This window comes from Apium graveolens, chromosome 7 (assembly GCF_009905375.1).
Source record: "Apium graveolens cultivar Ventura chromosome 7, ASM990537v1, whole genome shotgun sequence".
In the NCBI taxonomy this organism is placed as follows: Eukaryota; Viridiplantae; Streptophyta; class Magnoliopsida; order Apiales; family Apiaceae; genus Apium; species Apium graveolens.
The window spans coordinates 174,837,167-174,862,974 of NC_133653.1; the positions used below are offsets into that span (position 1 = coordinate 174,837,167).

At 38.3% G+C, this 25,808-nt stretch overlaps 2 non-coding genes across 2 annotated transcripts; both read right to left on the reverse strand.

Moving 5' to 3' along the window:
• Positions 1-8,712: 8,712 nt before the first annotated feature.
• Positions 8,713-8,819, reverse strand: LOC141675921 (small nucleolar RNA R71). Its single transcript, XR_012556545.1, has one exon. It is a non-coding gene; the product is annotated as a small nucleolar RNA R71 (small nucleolar RNA).
• A 9,643-nt stretch (positions 8,820-18,462) lies between these two features.
• Positions 18,463-18,569, reverse strand: LOC141675404 (small nucleolar RNA R71). The gene has a single exon (XR_012556060.1). It is a non-coding gene; the product is annotated as a small nucleolar RNA R71 (small nucleolar RNA).
• Between the last annotated feature and the right edge of the window lie 7,239 nt (positions 18,570-25,808).

A 25,808-nucleotide genomic window follows, 5' to 3' on the forward strand; every position in this document is an offset into this window, starting at 1 on the left:
CGCTAACCTAACGCTCACTACATGGGTACTATTGTATAAGTCTTTGGGACCTCACTCATTGCACGGTCAAATAAGCATAGTTGTGTTGTTTTGTTGAGAATAAAAGCATGAATCTATGTAAAAATCCAATATACGAATTGAAGTATTAAAAGTAATTTTGAGTCTAGATTTTATTCTATTTAAAACCTTGTGATTGCTTTGATGAGTAGTGAGTCATGGTTATTGATCTAGTGGCGATAATATATTTGTAAGCAGTTGTATACACACACGTCTCTGGTTTGTAGGATGATTTATGAGGTTTGATTGATCTTATGCGAATAACTCTATTTGTTAAGATTTTTCTTGTTGATTGGTTTAGTTATTCTATTGGGGATCGTTGCATTTATTTAGCTGCATTCATGCATTTTTATTTCTTGTTCTTTGAGTTTGTTTATGCTTAAGTTTGGGGGTATGTTCAGTGGCATTTACAACACTTTATTACGCTCCGTAAAGCTTTGAATTGGTGTAGATGTACTCAAGTTGTTGGTGTTTTAATGTATTTTCTAGTGTTTTTGCATGTTCAGGCATTATCTAGGTAATCAGGTGAATTAGCATTATTTTGATGCTAATTTGGTTTTAAGGTGGTGTTGGAATAAAAGCTCTTGGAAAGCCGACTCAAATCAGCAAAAAAAAGAAGAAGTCAGATTTTTATGCAGGAGGTCAGCGCGCCCGCGCTGTGATAGCGCACGGTCGCGCCCAACATCCAGAAATTCAGCGCGCCCGTTCTGGTCAAGCGCGCGGCCGCGCCAGGTTGAATTTAAAGAATTCTGTTTCTACTATGATTTTGATCCAGAAGACTTCTACTTTGCATGGGGCTGCTATATATATATAATTAAGCTCGTTTTTCAAAAGAGACACATCAGAGTACAAGGATAATGAGTAAAGAAGACCGTTTTAGCACAATTCAACCAAGGCGAAGAAGACCTAGTTTTAACTTGTGATTCTTTGTTTAAGTTGTAACGTTGGATGCTAGTTTTCTTGTTGTTGAACCTATACTCTTGTGTTATACTTTGTTTATTATTTGTTTATAAAGACTACATTTATTATACCATGCTTTCATCAGAACCCACGTTGATGATGAGTCCGATTAAGGGCTAATCGTTATAGTGGGGTTCTAGCGGAATTATTTATGGATTTCTTTAGTTAATTTGTTTCAATACCTTAGTGTGTGGTGATTGTATGATAACCTAGTATTAGTTGTGCTTATTCATCTTATGAGCGTCGTGAACTTATAAGATAGCGTGTTAATTCTTAATGAAGCGACAATAAATTTAAGGATTTAGAATTTGCCATGCTAGCATAGGTTCATGTGTTACTGTTATGCATGATTCGTAGGTAATTTTAACCATCTTACTTGCCCTATGTAATCAAGATAGATAACTTGTGCTTTAAAATTTTATGTTGTCAAATTCTATAGACATATAGGGTCTCAATATAATTGGTGTCTATTCACCTTTTATGTATTTTGTGGATGTCTGGTAGTATGGTATTCGTGCAACGAAAGTTGGCATTTATCAGTTTCGTGTTACCTGATTAGTGTCATCACCAATGCATGCTACGGTTAAGAACAATAAGCCTATTGTATGAAGTATTTAATAAAGTTAGAATCCCATGTTTGTCTCGTATAATATACAACTCTCTTAGTTATACTTGTTAGTTAATCATAGTTATAATCAAAACCCCAAATTGTTATCGTCTTAGCATTGGATAATAACCATATCATCGGTGCATAAGTGCATAAATTAATTAGTTAACCAAAGCCATTCTCTGTGGGAACGAATTTGAAATAATTTTATATTACTTGCGAACGCGTATACTTGCGTGTATTATTAACGCGTGTTTAGAGACTAACACAGAGAGGGATGCCTCACAAATCAAACTAAATTCCAAAGTACATTGATCAAATTGAATATGTTGTTGATATGCCTATTGGAGGAGCTAAGATAGAAATGAGTCTAGGAAGAAAAGTCTTAACTACATGACCTCGGGGCTGCTATCTATCAGAATTATGAATCAACAGATGAACTGAAAGAACACAGATAGAGGATGCAATGGTATTTGGATGTAACAGAAGAAAATATGCCGAGGAAGTTTCTTGAAGAAGCTCAGGACTGTGTTAGAGTTCAGAATGATAATAAAGCATGATATTCACTGAAGTAAGAATGAATATATTTACTTGATTTCTGCATTTAGATAGTTTTGACATCATCAATTGGAACTTGTACATATTTACATAATGCACAAGTTGGGGAAAATTGTTAGAAATAATTAATGATATCAAGAGATAAACTATCAGGGGATAATATCAGTATTTACTGAAGGTGAATTCATCAGTACTTGTCTATCAGTACTTGATGATCAGCAGTTGATATTATCAGGATTTAGTCATATTAGTAGATATTCAAGAAGAAAAGGGAAAGTAAAAACTCAAGGCGGTGAAGGACTTTATCTCAGAAGAAATCATACATGGATATATATTAGGTTTTCCTTTTGAAATAGAAAAGGATTTCTTATTGACTGTGTAACTGTGCACTATATAGGCACATATTAGGTTTACACTATATATGTTTTTACGAATTGTTATATCCTCCATATAACCTAACAGCTCTCAAGGATAATTGTTCATCCTTTGAGAGAGTATTTTTGTAATTAGATTTTATTTATTAATATTAAAACTGTTGATTCTGTTAAAGCTTTATCGAATTGTTTGCATAAATTATATTCACCCCTCCTCTACATTTGATTACAGACCTAACAACATAGACCAAAATATGTAATACTTAATCATCTTCAATTTTCTTCAAGTAGAAATGTTCATCCTCTTAATAGTTATTTCCAGTCGAGGTTTGTTGTCTTGGTAAATTAGTCTATTACCACATATCTGCATAATTTAAAAAGAGAGATCGGCGACATGTGTAGTAGTGAATACATTACAGTAAACTTACTGGTAATCCAACAACTACACTAAGTAGTGCAGTTTTAATAGTTCTATAATGCACGTTAACTGGTCCATTAAATGTTGATTTTATGTTCTCGTGGATACCATAGGCAGAAGCTTCAAATTTAAAAGCATCACAGCTTAATGATCCCTTGCATTAATTTTTCATATATTAGAAAATATAAAAAGCAGATAAAAAGAGCATATATATCTAGTTATATTAACTAAGAAAATTATGTGATTAAAAACATGCTGAAAACTGCCAAAAATACAAGAAAAAACTTGTCAACGATATTAAAATGATGCCTTTTTAGCAGAAAATACATGGGCCTGAAATGTGATGTTGGATTTAGTAATGTGACATAACATCTTATTTATATTTATACTAATACCAACATATTAAAACCAAAAACCCTATTGTACATGTACTTGGCTGAAAGGATAGATTTCAGAACTCAAAAACAATCTTTGTAATTACTATCCTAAATTATTTTAAAGTTATTTGGGGAAAATATGTTCTGCCACTTATGTCTTAAATTTATTAGGACACCTGCAACTCTACAAGCCAATAGGATAATTATCTCATATTTGTGTTGAAATTTTATAAGAAGTATGAGATATTTTTACCTTGATAAGCTTCATATTTGGATTATGATCAATATCAAGAAACCATTGGAATCTATATCTATATGAGTTCATCATAAATTCACACACTGAGGAGTCATCCTCACATGTATATTATAGCTTGATATGTGTTTATAACACCCCCAAATCCGAGGTCACACTATCGTCCAAACATTTATTACCTATATTAACCCAACAATCCAATAATACAACACCAAATGACCCGAATCAGTTACACACACAAGTTAGAGTCTTAGAAACGATTCTCAAAAGTAACATTAGTTATCACAAACAAAATGTACAATCCAGGATCTCACACTATTAATTACAACCTCTACCTGAAGTTATATTAACAGTTAAACTTAATTATACAAGGGTGCGGAATAAACAACTAGACTTGAATGCCAGCTTCAGCATTCCAGGCTGAAACCTATGCAACTCTCTTCAGGTAGACAACACAATAATGCTCATCAAGTACCCCACTGCAGAATAAATGTCTTCACAGCTTATTAAGTTTGAAATTCAATAATATTTATTGGTATAGACACCAAAAATCTTTAAGGAATATCCTTTGATTTCAAAATACCATATGGTTCAAAATACTATACAAGGGATAGTAACGTTACCCAATTTTTGAGAATGCCATACAGTTCAAATACTATAGAAAATGGAGTAATAAAGCCCAAACTAATATATAACGGATCAACAATACTTATGATCCTTTTCATAATTCTCTGAAATCCTATGATATGCATATTATAAATAGAGTTCCAAAATATAAACTGTATAATATAATGTTACAAGGTCATCTCATATATCTAACCTTACCTTAACGTTTTTCAGAAAAAAAATTCCATGCATACTATCACAGCCTGAAAATAAAACTAATAGAAACAACTGATAAATATAAAGTTATTACAAAAAGGCTGTTAACAACAAAATCCAAGATCACAAAGGTTCAGTGTTTGAACAGTCCAATAATACAACTATTACAACTTTTTCATAACTACCGGTCATCACACAGATGCCAACTGGACTACCTGAGCTCTCACATGTCACACCCCAAAAGAACATCACACACACATGAAATTAATGCAAACCATAATTATATTACACTTATAAGTCCAAAAGATGATAATAATCCGATTACAACCCAACCAAAATAATAACAATCCCAAGATCTTTACAAGTTCAGAGTTTGCAACAGCCCTTCTAACTAATACAAAATTACATAATAACGGATTTCGCCTAATCTATCTATCTATATATATATATTCTACCTGCGCCCTCAAATGGTCTTCACCTTGCCTACGGGCGGTCTACTTGGTACGAACCATGATTGCTAGCCGTAGAACAGGGTTAAATACGAGAAAATGAACTAAAATGCTCAGCAAGTACTAACAGTTCTTCTATACATGGCATTATCTCAATATCAAGAGGTCATGGATACTTGATAAGAATGACAATAAGAAACATGAAGTTATAATATAAAGGCATGGTAGAATTATAGGAATCAAAATATGGCATATGATATCATGGCATCGTGGCAACATGTTATAATCAAAACATAAAAAATTTCATTTTAGGACGCTACGGATTACAACCAGTGATCAGCCATGAAGTAATCCCGAACCGCACTGGATTCCCAAATATAATGGGATCCCTAGGCTATATGTGATCCTATCAATAAGTGTGAAAGGACTTGCGTCTAGTCCAATCCACTAAGTCAAGAAAACATTTATTTTATAATGATTTATAACATGGATGCAGGGGAAAGATTTGGTATCACTTTAATTGAATTATAATAAGAGAATTCAAGTTCACAATGAGGTGTCAAACACATATTAGAAATCCCTATGGGGTGAGTTCCAAGGTCGAATAAAATAAAAAGTCAACTCTACATGGTATCAAGGATGGTACTTTAATATTTATGAATATGATTGTGTTATGAGGTTCGCTAGGGAATTTGGTAGAGATTTTAGTATTCACGGTCTAATGGATGGGGAATATTTTAAAGGTAAGGTACTAACAAGGTTAAGAGTTGTTAATGGAAGTATTTGAATTAATTAATGACATGGTGATTATTACAACTAAGCATTCACGAAAAAGTATGTATACTTGCAACAATTATAAGGATAAGGAGGTAAGTAACTTTCCTTTCAATAGTCCTAAGATTATTCGATCTTACTGGCACGAGTCTTCCCCTTCGCTTCAGAACCTACACATTATATTAACCTCATTACTATTCACCTTTAACACCTTATAAGCCTATAAGCTCCTAAACTAACTTTTATCCTTATCATAACTACTATTACACAAGAACTTATGCTTATAAGAATACACATAACTTAATCATATGCAATTCAAGTAATCCACATAGTCACGTAATAACATAATGGCATGGCATATGATACTTAGTTATTATCACCTGAATTCTTAAGCACATAAGCAAGTAACACATAAGAACTATTACTAATGCTCCCATCTATCTAATATGACCTTAATTTAAACCCAAAGATGTTGTGCAACACCCAGACCCTTCATCACTAAGTCCCAATTACAACGAATACCACTAAAGCTTCGTAATGCCACTTTAAGGGTGCTCTCGGGTGCCTTGGTGGAAATGGGATGTCTTCACCTTGGGCCTTCTAACAAAACCAACTCCCATGGATTCTTAAGACCTAAATCTAACTCTCAGACTTAGTTTCATGCCAATGCCTCACCTAGGCTTCTCTAGGCCTCTGCTCAAAGTTGACACTGCCAAGCCCCCTTTGATTTCCCTCTACTCTGTTCTTACTTACATAAAACTCACTTTTCTCAATAAATTTTTAATTCTACAGGTTTTTTAAGCTTCCTAAGGATGCATTACACTTATTTAAGCCAAGTCCCCATGAAGGCATAGCGTAAGACATGGTTATAATCGACCAAAATTCAAGTTTACCTAGTTTTTTTCCTGTTCTGAGCTACTCTCGAATATGTGTGTGCACCTACCTAAATGGAAGTTTTTTATAAGTGGCATTTTATAACACTTAGAACGTCTTATAATGGCTTGAATTGATGTTTTGGAATCAAGTATTTTGGTGTATTTGATTAGTTTTCGAGTGTTTTTGCATTTCAGGGTGTAACTTGCATATTCAGGGAGATTTCATCAAAATAAGCCCAGGGAAGTACTTGGGATCGGTCTCGGGGGAATGTGTGAAGAATTCAGCAAAATCAGGAGCAGAATGCAGAATTTTCCAGAAGCCTGCCAGGCGCCCGCCCGGGAAGCTGGGGCGCCCGCCTGGGATCTGGGGCGCCCGCCCGGGAAGCTGGGACGGCCGCCCGGAGTCGGGAAATAAAATTTTGTTTTTATAATTCGTGTTCTACTGGACTTCTGAGATGGCTGATTCTTATGGACTTCTATATAAGTAATCTTCAGAGACGTTTCACATAACGAAGTATTCACCAAGCAAGGAGCAAGGAGAGAAGGAAGGAAGACCATTTTAGCACACCGCAACGAAGAAGAGAAGCATACATTAATTTGTGATTTTTTTATTCGTTGTCACAGTGGATGCTAGTTTTCTTTACTTTGAACCTATTTACTCTTCTGACGTACTCTGGTTTTAATAAATAGTTAGTTAGTTTATATGGTCGTGTTATTATCATGTTTTCATATGAACCCATGGTGACGATGAGTTCTATCATGGGCTAATCGTGATCATGGGATCGTAGCGGATTTACTATGGATTTCGTTAGTTAATTGTTTAATACCTTGGTGTGTGATGATTGTATGATATCTAGTATAGTTTGTGCTTATTCGTCTTATGTGCGTCGCGAACATATAAGATAGCTTGTTAATCTCTTGTGAAGCGACAGTGAATCTTGAGATTTATAACTTGCCATGCTAGCATAGGTTCATGTGTTGTATGCATGATTAGTGGGTAACTTTAACCGTTTTACTAGCCCTGTGTAATCATAATGAATAACTTGTGCTTAAATCGTTATGTTGTCAAATTCTGTAGACATATAGGGTCTCAACATAATTGATGCCTATGCAACATCTATCTTAATTGTGGATGTTTGGTAGAATGGTACTAGTACAACGAAAGTTGGCTTTTATCAGTTTTATGTTGTTCGATTAATATCATCACCGTTACATGTTAAGGGTAATAACAATGATTATTGAATGAAGTAGTAATGAAGTTATGATCTCATGTATGTTTAATATTGTTAATTCAAGTAATAATTTAAGTGCTTTATTCTCGTAGTTAATTGTAGTTAATAATTAGTTAATCAACCTTAAGTGTTATTGTCTTGGCATTGAGAAGTAATGATACATTGGTGAGTGAGTGTTAGTTAAATATAATTAGTCTGAGTCTCTGTGGGAATGAACAAGAAATCTTTCTATATTACTTGCGAACGCGTATACTTGCGTGAAATATTAGCGCGTTTTTTGTGCCTAACAAGTTTTTGGCACCGATGCCGGGTACTCGGTGTTAATTTGTTTAGTTTATGTACTTGCCATCAGTGGTCATTAGGACTCATTGATTAAGACTTGTTACTTATTGTTTCCGGTTGTGTCTCAGGTATTCTAGCTAGCATTTATGCAAACACGTTCTCGCACTCGCAAAAGGACTTTAGATACGACTGAGGAGACAGACTCAGTTCTTGATATTCCAGAGAAGATAGATTTTGAAGATTCTGTTATAGAGAGTGAGCAGAAGGAACCGATAATCATAGGTGATTGTATAGTTCCAGCAGCAGATCCAGCTCTTGTGGACTTTTCTCGGCCTAAAATTGATGACATTCAGTCAAGCGTCCTTCATCCGGCTATTCAGGTTAATACTTTTGAAATCAAGCTGGGTAGTATTCAAATGGTGCAGAATTTTGTTTCTTTTGGAGGTGCTGCGACTGAAGACCCCAACATGCATATCAGGAATTTTGTCGAGATCTGTAGTACTTTCAAATATAATGGTGTTACTGATGAGGCTATCAAGCTGAGGCTTTTCCCATTCTCTCTGAGGGATAAAACTAAGGACTGGTTACATTCTGAACCAGCTGGGTCCATCACTACTTGGCAAGATCTTGCGCAAAAGTTTATGGTGAAGTTCTATCCAATGGCCAAGACAGCAGCTATGAGAAGTGCTCTTACTCAATTTGCGCAGCAACCAATAGAATCTATATGTGAAGCTTGGGAGCGCTATAAGGAGATGTTGAGAAAGTGTCTGCATCATGGTATGCCTGACTGGATGGTTATCACTGGGTTCTACAATGGTTTGGGGGCCCAATCTCGGCCCATGCTCGATGCAGCAGCTGGAGGCGCCTTATGGATCAAAAGCTATACTGAAGCCTATAATCTTATTGAAACTATGGCTGCAAATGAGCATCAAAACCCAACTCAAAGGATAATGCCGGAGAAAGTAGCAGGTATTCTGGAAGTAGATGCAGCCACAGCTATTACACCGCAGCTCCAAGCGCTGTCTATGAAGGTCAATTCTTTAGCCAACTATGGAGTCAATCAGATAGCTATGGTCTGTGAGCTTTGTGCAGGCTCTCATGCTATGGATCAGTGTTCTCTTGTTAATGAATCTGTTCAGTATGTGAACAATTATCAGCGAATGCAGCGGCCTGTGCCAGCTACTTATCATCCTAATAACAGAAATCATCCCAATTTTAGATGGAGCAATATTCAGAATACTGTTCAGCAACCATATCAGCAAGGTGTAAGTAAACAGTTTAATCCACCTGGATTCACGCAACCTCAGGAATATGCTCAAAGGAAATCATATCCTCAACAAGGAGGGGCTGTTCCACCTTCTAGTGCTGATTTCGAGGAGCTAAAGCTGTTGTACAAAAGTCAGGCTGTTTCTATCAAGACCTTGGAAAATCAAATCGGTCAAATAGCCAATGCTGTGCTCAATCATCAACCTGGCACACTTCCCAGCAATACTGAAGTGCCAGGCAGGAAGGAAGCTAAAGAACAAGTCAAAGCTATTACTTTAAGGTTTGGAAAAGTTGCTGATGCTGAAAAAGCAAAAGATGAAGGAGCTGAAGTTGTAGATGAAGAAGAGAAGCAAAAGGAAAAAGAGGCGGAACCAAGAAAGACTACTGTTGAACACACTCTACCTGAGGTAATACAGGGGAGAAACAACTCTATCCTCCACCACCTTTTCCTAAGAGATTGCAAAAACAAAAGCTGGATAAGCAATTTGGTAAGTTTCTGGAGGTGTTCAAGAAACTTCACATCAACATACCTTTTGCTGAGGCTCTGGAGCAAATGCCTAGTTATGCAAAATTTATGAAGAGTATTCTTTCAAGGAAGGTGAAACTGGATGACCTTGATACCGTTGCTCTAACGGAAGAGTGCAGTGCTGTGTTGTAATAAAAATTACCTCCAAAGCTTAAAGATCCAGGTAGCTTCACCATTCCTTGCGCCATTGGTAAGTTGGCTTTTAACAAGTGCCTTTGCGATTTGGGACCAATCATCAATCTGATGCCGTTATGTATCTTCAAAAAACTGAATTTGCCTGATCCAAAGCCCACCTACATGTCTCTACAATTGGCTGATCGTTCTATTACATACCCTCGAGGCATCATGGAAGACGTGTTAGTAAAGGTGGATAAACTCTTTTTCCCTGCAGACTTTGTCATTCTGGATTTCGAGGAAGATAAGAAGATTCCCATAATCTTGGGAAGACCTTTCTTGGCTACATGCCGTACCTTGATAGATTTGCAAAAAGGTGAAATTACTATGAGGGTGCAGGATCAGGATGTGACATTCAATGTATTCAAGGCGATGAAATTCCCTACAGAAGACGAGGAGTGCTTAAAGGTGGATTTGATTGATTCTACGGTAACCTCAGAACTTAATCATGTGCTAATGTCTGATGCCTTAGAGAAAGCCTTAGTGGGGGAATTTGACAGTGAAGATGAGGAAGGCAATGAGCAACTATAATATTTAAATGCTTCTCCTTGGAGGCGAAAGCTAGACATGCCATTTGAATCTCTTGGTAATACTGATCTCAAAAATGCTGAGGGAAAGCTCAAACCATCTATTATGGAAGTACCCACTTTGGAGCTTAAACCATTGCCTGAACATTTAAGGTATGCCTTTTTAGGTGATGCATCTACTTTGCCTGTTATTATTGCATCCGACCTTTCAGGTAGTGAGGAGGACAAACTCTTAAGGATCTTGAGAGAATTCAAATCGGCCATCGGATGGACTATAGCAGATATAAAAGGGATCCGCCCTTCGTACTGTATGCATAAAATTCTGGATTAGTTTTCAGTTGTTTTTAGTTAGGTTTATTTATAAGTATGACTTATGTAAGGTAATAAACAAGAAACTTATATTTTGCCGGCAGACCAGCCTTACTTAAAAGTTACTCCCCGGTTAGACTTAATCACTTTTGGGTTGTAATAATTATCACTTGATGGTTGAAATCACTCTAGTTATGAATGGTTCGTTTCCAAGACAATAACCTATAAGTGTGTGTGATAAGTGTGGGGTCGTGAAGCGTGAGTATTTATATATTGCGGTGTGAGTTATATGGTTGTAATAGTTTGATGGTGCGGCCTCCAAGATTCCTGACCCCAGATTTTGGGGCGCCACACATTTGGCACATTTGCTTTTCGTAGAGTTTCGTTTGGCTTATGTGGTGCACCTACCACTTTTCAGAGATACATGATGGCTATATTCTCTGGTATGATTGGAAATAATGTCGAAGTGTTCATGGACGACTTCTCCGTCTTTGGACATTCGTTTGATGAATGTTTGAATAATCTTCGTTCAGTGCTCAAAAGATATGTGGAAACTAATTTGGTGCTCAATTGGGAAAAATGTCACTTCATGGTACAGCAAGGCATCATTCTTGGGCATAAAGTCTCTAGTAAGGGCCTTGAGGTTGATAAGGCTAAGGTGGGGGTCATTGAAAATCTTTCACCACCTATTTCTGTGAAAGGAATCCGTAGTTTCCTTGGTCATGCGGGTTTTTATCGGCGTTTCATCAAGGACTTCTCTAAGATATCTAAGTCATTGTGCAACTTGCTCGAGAAAGATGTGCCTTTCAAATTTAATGATGAATGCTTGGCAGCATTCGAGACTCTCAAGAAGAGTTTAATAACTACACCAGTTATAACGACACCTGATTGGACAGAACCTTTTGAGATGATGTGCGATGCAAGTAATTATGCAGTGGGAGCAGTTCTTGGCCAGCGCAAGAATAATATCTTTCATGTGGTCTACTATGCTAGTAAGATGCTTAATGGAGCTCAATTAAACTACACCACTACTGAGAAGGAGCTCTTGGCTATAGTCTTTGGTTTCGAAAAATTTCGATCTTATCTACTTGGGACAAAGGTGACAGTATACACTGATCATGCTTCCATTCGCTATCTGGTCTCAAAGAAGGATTCGAAGCCTAGACTTATTCGTTGGGTGCTCTTGCTACAGGAATTTGAGGTAGAGATCAAGGATCGAAAAGGTACTGAGAATCAAGTAGCTGACCATCTCTCTAGATTGGAGAATCCCGATTCTGCTTCACATGAGAAGACTTTAATCAACGAATCTTTTCTGGATGAGCAGTTGTTCGCAGTTCAGGAGGAAGAACCATGGTTCGCAGACATTATGAACTATCTTGTTAGCAATATAATGCCTCATAATATGAATACAGCTCAAAAGAAGAAGTTTCTGCATGAGGTGAAGTGGTACATGTGGGATGAACCATATTTGTTTAGACAAGGAGCTGACCAGATCATCAGGAGATGTATCCCATTCTGTGAGACGAAGGGGATATTACAAGACTGCCATTCCACAGTTTATGGTGGACATTATAGGGGTGAAAAGACAGCAGCTCGTATTCTGCAAGCAGGTTTTTTCTGGCCTACGTTGTTTAAGGATGCACATCAGTTTGTTTTAAGGTGTGATCATTGCCAAAGAGTGGGGAATCTTACTAGAAAGGATGAGATGCCTTTAAATGTGATGCTTGAAGTTGAGGTCTTCGATGTTTGGGGAATCAATTTCATGGGACCATTTATCTCGTCCTGCAATAATCAGTACATCTTGCTGGCAGTCGATTATGTCTCGAAATAGGTAGAATTCAAGGCTCTGCCGACGAATGATGTAAAGGTAGTGTTGAATTTTCTTCATAAGCAGATATTCACAAGGTTTGTAACACCACGAGTAATCATAAGTGATGAGGGGTCGCATTTCTGCAACCGTAAGTTCACTTCTATGATGCAAAGCTACAATGTGAATCATCGTATTGCTATTGCCTATCATCCGCAAACTAATGGTCAAGCTGAAGTGTCTAATAGAGAGATCAAGCGCATTTTAGAGAAAGTTGTTTGTCTGCCAATGAAAGATTGGTCTTTGAAGCTCGATGAAGCTGTTTGGGCTTATAGAACAATATACAAGACTCCACTTGGGATGTCCCCATTTTAACTTGTCTATGGTAAGGGATGTTATTTACCTGCGGAGCTTGATCATAAGGCGTATTGGGAAGTTAAACCTTGATCTAGATGCGGCTGGGAAGAAGCGAATGCTTCAGTTAAATGAACTTGATGAATTTCGACTGCAAGCGTGCGAGAACAACAAAATGTATAAGGAAAAAGTAAAAAAGTGGCACGACAGGAAGTTATCTCCTAAGTCATTTATGTCGGGGCAACAAGTTCTTTTATTCAACTCTCGTCTCCGACTTTTTCCTGGAAAGTTGAAATCAAGGTGGTCTGGACCATTTATCGTCAAAACTGTGTTTTCACATGGAGCGGTGGAGATTTTTTAGAACGATTTGGGCCAAACATTCAAGGTTAATGGTCAGAGATTGAAGCATTATTATGGGGACACGACAAACCGGGAAGTGGTTAGTGCCGTTTTATTGTCAACTTGATCAAGCTACTCTACGTCAAGCTAATGACGTAAAAGAAGCGCTTCATGGGAGGAAACCCAAGATTTGAGACTATAGGAACCCTTAGAAGTTGGTACTCTATCAAAAAAACCAAAAAAAATCAGAAAAATGGGCAGAAATTGTTTTTTTCCAAAGACCCCCCGGGCGCCCGCCCAGGATCTGGGGCGGCCGCCTGAAAGCTGGGGCGACCGCCGGGAAAGCCCGGGCGGCTGCCTGGAGCCATTCTGCTGGAATTTTTTAGGCCTTATAAAAAAAACAGAAAAACACACAAAAACATAAAAACACGACCATAACCCCATTACCCACGAATTTTTCCCTTCAAACAAGCCACAACCCCACTCCTATTCTAATTCTAAACCTAAATCTTACCCTATATATACACACATCCTCTCGTATACATCTCCCACATACTTTCAACTTAAAAACTCTCTCCTACACACAAAACACAAATCTCGAACACTTATTCTCAGTTTTAATGGCCCCAAAGAGGTCTTGAACTGTTGAAAGCAACAACACCATTCCTACTGCTAATTCTTCGAGGGGTACTGCTGCGAGACCCCGATTGGTGGATAGGGCTACTGAGGAGGAGTATACTAGGCTACTGCTAAGCCGATTCTGAAGGAGAGGGGATTTTTACCATCGGGGAGGGATGGTGAGTTATTGCCGATGATTGCTGAGAAAGGGTGGATTTCTTTTTCTGAGTCACCGGAGGCGGTCCCGATGAGTGTGGTTTGTGAGTTTTATGCGAACGCAAAGGATGATAAGAATGGCTATACTGTTATTAGGGGGCTTACGGTTGATTACCAGCCCGAAGCGATTCGCTGTGTTATTGGGCAGCGACAAAGGAATCCCGAGGAGGAGAATTGGAATGAGAAGACCCCTGAGGATTTTGATTTGGATTTGATTGTTGCTACTCTCTGTCAGCCGGGCACGGTGTGGAAATTTAAGACGGGATCTAACGAGTATCGTTCTTTTCCGGCTGTTGCGATGAACATGTATGCCCGTGCATGGAATGCCTTTATTTGTGCTAATATTTTGCCTTCTTTGCATGCACATGAGGTTACAATTGAGAGAGCCAGGTTGTTATGGGAGATCTTGAATGAGGAGTATTATGTGGACCTTGGTGAGTTCGTCTACCAAGGGATTTTAAAGTTTTTGAGGGGGACGACGCAAAACAACATCCCTTAAGCCTCTACCGTCAGAAAGCTGTGCAGGGCAGTTGGAGTCTATTGGCCTTCTTATGAGTAGCTACAGATGCCGGCCGCTCCTATTAATTCATCGACGCTGAATGCAATGCAGGAATGGACGGGTAGAGAGCCCGAGGAGCATAGTTTGGGATATCGTCCTCTAGGAGGACGTCCAACAGCTGGTGCTACGATGACTAGGCCCAGTCAGGCTCATGACGAGGCGGGTTCTTCTAGAGCTCAGGGAGGTGCTGGTTCAGGGATGGCTGATGCCTAGTATAGGAGGCTATCGAGGAGGATGGATGTGATGTACGAGTCATAGAGTAGGTTTGTTGAGGAACTCACCATAGCGCTTGGGACTGCTTTCAGAGGCCTTGGAGCTTACATCCAGTGGCCCGTTTTTGGTGAGGACTCTGCTTATCCACCTTCTGATACTCCACCCTCTGAGGGTGATGATGATGATTTCTCTGAGTAGGTATACCCTGTGTTCCTTTCTACTACCTTCACTGGGGACATTGAAGATTTTAAGTTTGGGGGTGGTAGTTAAGGAACATATTTGTGTGTGTGTCATGTAGTTGCATATTCATGTTAGTTTAGTTCATATAGTTGCATATTTTTGCCATATAGTTTTTTTATTTATTATTTTTTTTATAGCTTTATTTATCATGTCATTTAGCTCATGCATATACCATGATCCCTTTTGTGTTACTTTACCAATTAATATGTGATATTAATGCGAGTGTAGTGATAGCGTTAGAGTGATGTTGAATCTTGTTAGGTTGACATGCATGCTAGAAATAATTGTAATTCACTAAGTCTTAGAGTATGCTTAAAGGCTTGATTGTTGTCATGGTTTGATGGTTTTTGAGGTTAATCTATTGATTATGTTTAGAATTTATGATAGGCTCTTAATGATAAAAGGCATGAAAAGATAAAATTGGAGTGAAAATTAAAATTCATTACTAGTCGTGGCTAGGCGTCAAATGGCTAGTAGCTGGATCGTATTTTATGCGAGTAGTCTAGGGATGAGCAAGATGGAGCGAAACACACTTGCTCAGAAATTTGAAAAAAAGAAAAAAAAAGAAAAGAAGAAAAAAGAAAAAAAATGAGAAACAAAAATATGGTTTAATGCATAATTGATCACGAGTGAGCTCTTTGGTATTCGAGTTATTAAGTTCTTAGGGGACTTTGTGCCTAGTGACTTAAGGCTTTTATAGTCTGGGATCCGCTAACCTAACACTCGCTAAATGGATGCCATTGCATAAGTCTTTTGTGGACCTCACTCATTGCACGATCAAATAAGCATTTGTTTATTGAGTTGAATAAAAGCATGATTCCGTAATAAGCTCCAGTGATCTTGAAGTGTTATAAGTCATTGTGTCTAGAATTTATTCTTCATATAATCATATGATTGCCTTGAGGATAATTGAGTTATGATAATTGATCTAGTTTTGAAGCATATCTGTTAAGCATCCGCACACACCACATTTCTAGTTGTATGTTAGCTTGCGTGATTTGATTGACCTTTAGTCGCCTAATTGCATTTGTTGAGATGTCATGTGTTGGTTGGTTCAGTCATCGCAAAGAGGGATCGCTGCATTTCATGTAGGCTGCATTCATGCATGTTGTTATTTTATTTTTGAGTCTGCGACACTTGAGGACAAGCATCGATTTAAGTTTGGGGGTACGATAAGTGGCATTTTATACCACTTAGAACGTCTTATAATGCCTTGAATTGATGTTTTGGAATCAAGTATTTTGGTATATATGATGCATTTTCGAGTGTTTTTGCATTTCAGGGTGCAACTTGCATATTCTGGGAGATTTCATCAAAATAAGCCTAGGGAAGTACTTGGGATCAGTCTCGGGGGAATGTGTGAAGAATTCAGCAACATCAGGAGCAGAATGCAGAATTTTCCAGAAGCCTGCCAGGCGCCTGCCCGGGAAGCCGGGGTGGCCTCCTGGGATCTGGGGCGCCCGCCCGGGAAGCTGGAGCGGCCGCCCGGAGTCGGGAAATAAAATTTTGTTTTTATAATTCGTGTTCTACTAGACTTCTGAGACAGCTGATTCTTGTGGACTTCTATATAAGTAATCTTCAGAGACGTTTCACATAACGAAGTATTCATCAAGCAAGGAGCAAGGAGAGAAGGAAGGAAGACCGTTTTAGCACACCGCAATGAAGAAGAGGAAGCATACATTAATTTGTGATTCTTTTATTTGTTGTAATAGTGGATGCTAGTTTTCTTTAATTCGAACCTATTTACTCTTGTGACGTACTCTGGTTTTAATAAATAGTTAGTTAGTTTATATTATTGTGTTATTATCATGCTTTCATATGAACCCATGGTGACGATGAGTTCTATCATGGGCTAATCGTGATCATGAGATCGTAGCGGATTTACTATGGATTTCGTTAGTTAATTTGTTAATACCTTGGTGTGTGATGATTGTATAATATCTAGTATAGGTTGTGCATATTCGTCTTATGTGCGTCGCGAACATATAAGATAGCTTGTTAATCTCTTGTGAAGCGACAGTGAATCTTGAGATTTAGAACTTGCCATGCTAGCATAGGTTCATGTGTTGTATGCATGATTAGTGGGTAACTCTAACCATTTTACTTGCCCTATGTAATCATAATGAATAACTTGCGCTTAAATCATTATGTTTTCAAATTCTGTAGACATATAGGGTCTCAACATAATTGATGCCTATGCAACTTCTATCTTAATTGTGGATGTTTGGTAGAATGGTACTAGTACAACGAAATTTGGCTTTTATCAGTTTTGTGTTATTCGATTAATATCATCACCGTTACATGCTAAGGGTAATAACAATGATTATTGAATGAAGTAGTAATGAAGGTATGATCTCATGTGTGTTTAATATTGTTAATTCAAGTAATAATTTAAGTGCTTTATTCTCGTAGTTAATTGTAGTTAATAATTAGTTAATCAACCTTAAGTGTTATTGTCTTGACATTGAGAAGTAATCATACATTGGTGAGTGAGTGTTAATTAAATATAATTAGTCCGAGTCTCTGTGGGAACGAACAAGAAATCATTCTATATTACTTGCGAACGCGTATACTTGCGTGAAATATTAGCGCGTGTTTTGTGCCTAACAAGTTTTTGGCGCCGCTGCCGGGGACTCGGTGTTAATTTGTTTAGTTTATGTACTTGCCATTAGTGGCCATTAGGACTCATTAATTAAGACTTGTTACTTATTGTTTCCGATTGTGTTTCAGGTACTCTAGCCAGCGTTTATGCAAACACGTTCTCGCACTCACAAGAGGACTTTAGATACGGCTGAGGAGACAGACTCAATTCTTGATATTCCGGAGAAGATAGATTTTGAAGATTCGGATATAGAGAGTGAGCAGAAGGAACCGATAATCATGGGTGATCTTATAGTTCCAGCAGCAGATCCAGCTCTTATGGACTTTTCTCGGCCCAAAATTGATGACATTCAGTCAAGCATCGTTTATCCGGTTATTCAAGCTAATACTTTTGAAATCAAGTCGGGCACTATTCAAATGGTGCAGAATTCTGTTTCTTTTGGAGGTGCTGCGACTGAAGACCCCAACATGCATATCAGGAATTTTGTCGAGATCTGTAGTACTTTCAAATATAATGGTGTTACTGATGAGGCTATTAAGCTGAGGATTTTCCCATTCTCTCTAAGGGATAAAGCTAAGGACTGGTTACATTCTGAACCAGCTGGGTCCATCATTACTTGGCAAGATCTTGTGCAAAAGTTTCTGGTGAAGTTCTATCCAATGGCCAATACTGCAACTATGAGAAGTGCTCTTACTCAGTTTGCGCAGCAACCAACAGAATCTATGTGCGAAGCTTGGGAGCGCTATAAGGAGTTATTGAGAAAGTGTCCGCATCATGGTATGCCTGACTGGATGGTTATTACTGGGTTCTACAATGGTTTGGGGGCCCAATCTCGGCCCATGCTCGATGCAGCAGCTGGAGGCTACTTGTGGGCCAAAAGCTATACTGAAGCCTATAATCTTATTGAAACTATGGTTGCAAACGAGCATCAAAACCCAACTCAAAGGATGATGCCTGGGAAGGTAGCAGGTATTCTGGAAGTAGATGCAGCCACAGCTATTGCAGCGCAGCTCCAAGCGCTGTCTATAAAGGTCGATTCTTTAGCCAACTATTGTTAGGGCGAAAATACGCGCTAATAATACACGCAAGTATACGCGTTCGCAAGTAATATAGAATACTTTCTAGTTCATTCCCATAGAGACTCAGACTAATTATGTTCAATTACACTCACTCACCAATGTATGATTACTTCTCAATGTTAAAACAATAACACTTAGATTTGATTAACTAATTATTAACTACAATTAACTACGAGAATTAAACACTTAATTAACACTTGAATTAACAATATTTAAACACACATGAGATCACAACTTCATTACTACTTCCTTCAATAGTCATTGTCATTACCCTTAGCATGCAACAGTGATGATATTAATCGAACAACATGAAACTGATAAAAGTCAACTTTCATTGTACTAATACCATTCTACCAAGCATCCACAATTAAGATAGAAGTTGAATAGGCATCAATTATGTTGAGTCCCTATATGTCTACAGAAATTGACAACATAACGATTTAAGCACAAGTTATTCCTTTTGATTACATAGGGAAAATAAAACGTTTAGAGTTACCTACTAATCATGCATACACATACATGAACCTATGCTAGCATGGCAAGTTCTAAACCTCAAGATCCACCGTCGCTTCACAAGAGATTAACACCCTATCTTATATGTTCGCGACGCACATAAGACGAATAAGCACAACTAATACTAGATATCATACAATCATCACACACTAAGGTATTAAACAACTAACTAAAGAATTCCATAGTAAATCCGTTACGACCCCATGATCACGATTAGCCCATGATAGCACTCATCGTCATCATGGGTTCATATGAAAACATGATAATAACACACGAGAATAATAACTAAATCTACTTATATTAAACCAGAGTACGTCACAAGAGTAAATAGGTTCAAAGTAAAGAAAACTAGCATCTAACGTTATAACGAATACAAAGAATCGCAAGAAAATATGCTCCTCTTCGTTGCGGTGTGCTAAAACGGTCTTCTTCCTTATCTCCTCGCTCTTCGATTAGTACTACGATCCAACCTTTGTGAAACGTCTATGAAAACTACTTATATAGGAGTCCCATAAAACCTAGCTAACTCAGAAGTTGGAAGTTTGTTATTCCCAGTGGACTAACAATGAGATTTACAGAAGGGGGGTTGAATGTAAATCTCAAAACTTTTTCAGTTTTGAGTAGTTTCTAAGGCTAAGTGTTTTAGTGAGCAAATGTGTGTGAATGGCTTGAAGCTGATACAGACAGATATATATTCAAACACAAATGTAAAGAACACAAAGAACTTAAAAACTTTTCTGGTGGATTTGTTGTTCCACCAGAGATGTGTTATTTCAGAAAATCTGTGATTCAAAGAATTAAATTACAGCTGCTTCCTAGTACAAACTAGATGATTTTCTCTCTGGATTTTTCTAAACAGCTCTTGAAAATTCACACCCAATTACTAGATGCTACTTGGTTTATATATCACCAAATTTACAAGTGAAGACAAAATTGTAAAATAAAAATAAAGAGGCTCTTCACATGTTTCTTCTTCATTTCTCTATCCAATACAATTTGGGTTTAGCTATTGATCTTTGAATACTCCCTTGTTTGCACCAGAATGGAAATGCTGCATTTTCTTGATTCCTCCTAGAGGCTGCCACATTCCAGTTTGTCTCTGTCAACCCATGTGCCTCTATCAGCTTATGAATTGTCACTATCAACTGCTATTGAACTAAACATCCTTTGAAGCTTTCATCCGTTGATGCCTTATCCATTGAGGCTTTATCCGTTGAAGCTTTATCCGTTGATGCATTAGCAGTTGAAGTCTTATCCGTTGAAGCACTTATCCGTTGATGGATATTATCTGTTGAAGTTTTAGAGACATCCGTTGAAGCTTTGTTTCTTATCCGTTGAAGGTCTTCAATATCAGTTGATAGTTCTTCACTTATACAAAATTACAAGGCATGAAATATTTACAATTAGCCCTCCTATTTGCATATCCACTAGTAGTCAACATGACTGATAATTTCCTACAACATCTAAGAGTTACAACTTGAATCCAGAGAATGAAATGTACTACAATACTGAACTTATTTCTAAGTAAAGCTACTCCTTCAACGGATAGCCAAGATGGTCTTATAGTCTTATCCGTTGAGGCTACAAACACTAGATTTCTACTAAAGTGTTTTGTTTAACTTATCATCAAACTAATACACATATTCCTACCAATCTCCCCCTATTTATGTCTACTAGAACTGTAGGCATAAATTTGGGTTTAGCTTGATGATAACAAAACACTTGACAAATATATTAACTGTAATAAAGCAGAAATTCAAAAGTGCTGCAAAAATATGTATGCTGAGATGGAATTGAAGAATTACATTGTTTCCAAGGGTGCTTTTTTAGCCTGAGCAGATTAATTTCTTTTCCTTTGATCCCTAATTTTCTTTCCTAGCCTCCTGTCATTCTCCTCTATTTGAAGTTGAAGTTGTCTGTAGAACTCAGCTTCATCTTCTTCATTGATGTCCAACTTAGATTGCATATCCTTGAGAGTTTATTACTGGCAATCTTGAGCTGATCTTCAAGTCTGAAAAATCTTCTGACTCCTTTGTTGTCTCTGAACTGCATCAACCAATGAGGTGATTTGTGAATTGTAATTCCTCTTTCTTGAATGAGTAATGTTCTAGGCAAGGCATTGGGCTCCCACCAAGTCTTCCTTATGTTGGCAATCTTGTTGAGAATCTCAGTCTTGGCAGTCCTGGTAAAGCCAGAATCCCTTTTTATGGCTGAGTAGACTCTAACCAAGGTAGAGTAGCCTTCATTCAGAATCCTGTAGAGAGGCCAAGTTCTTTCCCCACTTCCTTTGTATTTAAACACTAGTCTTTCTGGTAGCTGTCTGTAAGCATCTATTCCCCTCACTTCCTCCAGCTCATCCAGATAGAGTTCAATGTCTGAAAATTCTTTTATGTCACAAATGTGAACATAATCATCCTTAGAGGCTTGTGGCTTAGGCTTAGGCTTCTGAGTGAATTTGATTGAGGTTGGAGGAGGTGTTGATTTGATTTTCCTTTTCTGTTTCTTTGGTGGAGAAGTGGTTAAGAAGGTGGGCAATTTGATGGTGTCCCAATCAATTGGTTCCTCCTTAGGAGTGATTGTTTCACCATGGATATTTATGAAGGGGTTAGGCACAATGGGTTCAGGAATAGAAGGTAGTGGTTTAGATTTTGATTGGGTTTCTTCAGTCTCATCTACCATCTTTCTTTTTGCATTGGCCTTCTTTCTGTTCCCTTTCTGCCATTCCTCTCTTTCCTTACTTCTTTCTCCCACATCATCACTAAACATATCCCCCATACCTACATCTTCACTCTTGTCTTCAATTTCTTTCTTTTCTTCAGCTTGACTTGACTTTAGCTATTTTTCAAGTTTTGCTTGTGCTCTTTTGTCAGCCTTTAGCTTTTTGGCTTCAACCTTCAACCTTCTGGCTTCTTCCCTCTTGGCTATTGAGAATTTGGGATGTCCTTGCATCACACAGATGCTCTTTCCCTCTCTAAAGATAATAGCCATACACATCCTTTCAACCACATCCATGGTCTCTTTATGCTTTATGATACTTCTACCCAAAACCTTGTCTTCATCAGGCTTTGGAAGAGGAAAATCAACTTCTTTCATCTGAGCAAGGCTTAGAGGATTCTTTGTAGAGTCCTTATTGGATATGTTGTTGGGCTTGAGAACCATAGGTTTCATATTCTTGGAAGAAGTTTCTCCAACCTTATTCCTCCTAACTGGCTTGAGCTCCAAAATGATTGATTCCACCTTTGTGCTATGCTTCACAGATTGTGATTTAGAAGTTGTAGAACCAAAAATTTGTTGCATCTTTTCATCAATTTTCCTCCTTTGCTCTTTGACTTGCAATTCAACTGCTGCTATCTGGATTAGATCAATTCCATCAAGCTTTCCTTTGATTTGAATAGTTGGAGAAGTGGTGATGGCAGGAACTAGCACTTGAGATATTTGAACTGTTGTTGATGGCTCTCCTTCCCCTTCCCTTTTATTCTCCCCCCTTTTGTTATCATCAAGGGTAGGGGTCAAGCCTTGTGCTTTTGCCAGCTGCATTAGTAGATTTGTCTGAGTTTGTTGATTCTGAAGAAAGGTGACCATAGAGTCTTCAATGATCTGAACTCTGTTTTCCAATCTGGCCAGCCTCTTGTCAGCATCAGATTCTTTCCTCAGTCTCCCCAACAAATCTTGCATAGTACCATAAGGCATGACTGAATCCAACTTCTCAGCATTGTAGGATTTCAGATCAGCAATGTCCAGCTTGAGTTCATCCACACTTAGATTCTGTTTGAAATACTGTAACTGCAAGAGATGCAGAGAGTCCAGATGAGCTTGAAGAATTGCCTTGGTACCAGCATCTGTAGTCTCCTGAAGGGCCTTCTGAATAGTCATTACTTGCCTGACCAAAGTTACACCAAACTCTCCTGGTGTAGATGCCTTTGCCCATGCCCAATCAGGTAGATCTGGAACAGAACTTGGGCCTGCTTCTCCCCCTAAGTTCATGCTCTCATCCAAAGAATTAGAGTCATCATCATTAGAATTTACTCCAAATTCTTCAGATGGCTCACCAGCTTGAGAAGGCAGCCTGTTAACAGCAGCTTTATCTCTGAGAAGAGATTCTGAAGTGTGTACAATGTTCAAAGTCTGTTCTGCCTCCACATTGCCCTGAGCAGCCAACAATTGATAGGCTGGAACAGGGTGAGTAAAAGTGTCAACATCCAAGGAAATGTTATCAATTACAGCTTTGTAATGTTGCTGAAATTGTGTTTCCTTTTCTGCATCATCCACTATCATTGACTCACTAGCAATGGCTGGATCCACCCTTATAGCTTCTGTACCTGCCTTTCTCTCATTTTCTCTATTTTCTTGCATTAGGGGCTCCCCATGGCTCACACACAGCCTCACACCCTCACCCTCACCTTCTAAGGTGGCACTCCCCTCACTCACTTTTGCCATGCTGGAAGAAATATCATGCATATGGTGACTCTCAACCTCTCGTTTTGCCTGGGAGCAACCCAGCCTCTCACTCAAATTATCACTCCCTTCCCTCAAACCTAAAAGTGATTGTACAGTAACCATGTCCTCTACAGTTGGAATTGTTTTTGTTATTTGAGTAGAGACCATCAACGGATAGGGAGTATCCGTTGAAGTGGAAACTGATGATATCAATGGATAACTGCGGTTAAGCTTATCCGTCGAAGAACAACCACTTGTCAACGGATGAGAGATATGCGTTGAAGAAGGAAAAGATGTAGATATTGAAAGTGACATAATTGTTAAATCTGTGTGAATTGATTTTAAGTGAGGTGACACAGATTATTCAACTATATCTGAAAGAATTGGCTGATGATCCAACAAATCATCTAAAAGATGATGATCATCAGGTTTTGAGTGGGGCTCCTCCCTGAGTTTTAAGGAGGGAGAATCAGGAATTGATGTGAATATCATATCCACATCCAGAGAGGGTGATGGAGAGTTTGATGATTGATGTGTTTCTATTATGAGAGAATGAGGCTGTGACTCCACATTTGCTGGAGTCACATCAAGCTGAATTTGAGAAGGCAAAGATACAGGTGGATGTATCTGTGCTGTGTGTGCCCCCTGTGTGGAAACTAGGGTCTTGGCCTTCTTCTTCCTTGAAAAGGCTTTGATTGGTGAATGTGTGGCTCCAGTGTCCCTCCCTCTTTTGTTCTGTGTCCCTGGTTGGGGACTATTTTCAATAGCTGCATCCTTTTGGGAGGATGCAACTAGGGATGTGTTTGACTCCTTTTGAACCACCACAGTCTTTTGAGAGACTGTGGCTTGGCTGGCTGGGGTACCACTCACCTCTCCCACCTTATCCTAGGGGGTTTCTTGATGTTCACCCCTCCCCTCACCACTCACACCCTGTTCACTCCCTTCAGGGATTATGGTAGTTGTTACAACTGTTGTCTTTTGAGAAACAACAGAGGTGGTTTTCTTTGACTTGTGTTTTGAAATTTTAGTTTTGGTGGCTTTGGTAGGAACCTGTTTGGACAGAGACACAGATTCCATTGCCACACTGGAAGGCAAAGAAACAGTGGGGTTGGAAACTGTAGGAGTTATTGAAGTGTTTACCTCACTTACCTGTGGTGCATTCATGATTGGCAAATATACCAATGGCATCTGGCTGTTGAGGTTGATTCTCAAAAGGTTTGCAAGGACCCTTTTCTCTTGTGCCCAGCATTTGAGTTTATTGCTCTCATTAGATATAACCAGTCCTTTAGCAACATGGTTAGCCAATAACATAAAGAATCTAGCATAGTAGATGTTATGTGGTCTATTAGCTTTGTTACCTAACCTGGAACCTAATTCTAGCATGACATAGTTGCTAAAATTAAAGTACCTATCAGAAACTAGCATATAGAGCATATTAACAAGAGATGAAGTTATGGCATCAAAATTGCTAATCTTCCCAGAGAAAACCTTGATAAAGGCATCTCCAAGAAAACTCCATTCTTTCCTAAGGCCCTTTCTTCTAATACTACCTAAGCTAGCAGAATCAAAAGCATAGCCTATGGAATCTAACATAGCAGATACATCTTTATCAGTGTGTGGTGTCATGGCATTATTCTCAGGCAACTTAAAGCAAGACTGTATATCATCACAGTTAATGCAATAATCCTTACCTTTGAGAGAGAAGGCAATAGTCATATCTGTGGAGTTGAACTCTGCAGTTGTCCAAATCTCCTCAATTACCTCACAGTAAATGGTTGGGGCTTCCAGCATTGCATAGCTTAGTTTGCAGTTTTTGATGAAGTCCATCATCTTGTGATAGTCAGTATGGGCTTCATTCTTTTCAACCAAGGCTACGAAATTGTTCTTTTCATAAACAAATCCAGACTGAGACATAATTTTGACTACTGGTGCCATTGTTGTGAGTAGAGGTTGCAGAGAAAAACTTGAGAATTTTGGGAGAGAAGGAGAAT